Here is a 1,683-nt window from a genome sequence, read left to right as displayed (position 1 = left end):
TAGGTTAATAGCGATATACTAATATACTAATTACATGGGATATAATAATATACTACACTAATAATGGATTTTTTCATACTTTTCGGTTATCCGACTTTTCAATTATCCGACCAACCCCAGTCCCCAATTGAGTCGGATAATCGAGGCTCTACTGTATTTAGATTTTATATGTTACGTCACTGATGGTGTGTTTGGTTACGTATATAACCTCTATTAATTAGCCATGGCGTGCAAGAAGCGCATGAAGCAACCAAGCCTAAGAGGAAGATTGTATTATCGACGATCGAGGTGGAAATTTATCTAGAAGCATCGTTTTGCGGATCTGGCGGCCATATTTAAAATGCCGCGTGATCAGTACATGCAATTTTTATTATATTACACGGTATTTACGTACTGTATTTTATTCAAAGTCGAACTGTTGTTTGACTCACGCTCGTATCTTCTGCCAAAATTATTTTCCCCTTACTAAGTCTCTTTGGTTGGCATTCTTTTATATATGGGGATGTTATTGATCCTCAACATAAATCGAGATTTGCAAGACTGGAGCCGAGGTCGCCCCAGGTCTTCCAGTTATAAAATACTTTGTCTACAAACTCGGTGGATAATTTATTGCTTCTGCGTTAAAAAAAAAAAATCATATATATATAATATACTGTAGTGTTCCATTTGAAATTTCGAAGTTCCTCCCCACACCAAGAAGAGGACGGCCCGGGCTTTAGTTTTTCGGCATTAAAATACCTCCTCGGGAATATTAGTTTTATTCTTATCACTTTTTGACACTCTTCTGTTGTTATCCACGAGCAACGCGACATGATAATACGTGTCGCGCCAGGCCAAGACAGGGTGAATGGCGCGCACACGTTTTCTTGTAATTACGGGAGCGAAGATTTTTAAACTGTTTGCTTCACGTATGGACTCTTGATTGGAAAAAATGATTTCTTTTTGGGATTTAATTTTTGTGAAATTTTGCAACTTTTGGGAGGGGCGTATTTCAAAGAACAAAAAAGATAAAAACTTTCGCTTTCTGAAGTCGGATTTGCAATAAAGCTGAAAACATTACCATTTTTAAAAGGAAAAAAAAAGCAAAAATACTTACCGTTCAATTTTAGCCATTTTGATTACCTTCCTACTCGTCGCAGATGGATATAACTGGCATAATACTCCAAATTAACATAACACGGTGTTCATTAGCCAAACTACTTTTGGCTTTTAATATCTCAGGATGGGATACGAAACGAAATTTGGCACAGTAGCTTGTATTGGGCATTGATGCTATTAAATTATAGTGGTTAATATACTTTTTGTTATCCACAATGATAGATATAGTGCACAATTTGTAGACATCTTAATGGTGTTGTTTCTACATATCAGTCTCTTGCATGTTTTCTTTGTTTATTTTTGATGGGAAAATGCCTTTCCTCGCAATTATTAACTCCTTTTTACCTCTCAGAAGGATTTTAACTTGTATATTCTGCTTCATAACACGACAAAGATGAAAATTTAGTTTTCATCGTAAATATTTTCACAAACAAACGATAACTACGAGCAATTGTCTATTGTGACACGCAATTCTTAATTAATCATATTTTGAAATCATTTAATTCAAAATATCTCAAGCTAGTAGTGGCTTGCCCCTGTACATCACACTTTTCCGTTAACTGACGTTTTGAATTGAAAAAAAAA

The sequence above is a fragment of the Centruroides sculpturatus genome, unplaced genomic scaffold (assembly GCF_000671375.1).
Source record: "Centruroides sculpturatus isolate CEXI.00-Female unplaced genomic scaffold, Cexi_2.0 scaffold211, whole genome shotgun sequence".
Classification (NCBI taxonomy): Eukaryota; Metazoa; Arthropoda; class Arachnida; order Scorpiones; family Buthidae; genus Centruroides; species Centruroides sculpturatus.
Note: the sequence above shows the minus strand (reverse complement) of the source record.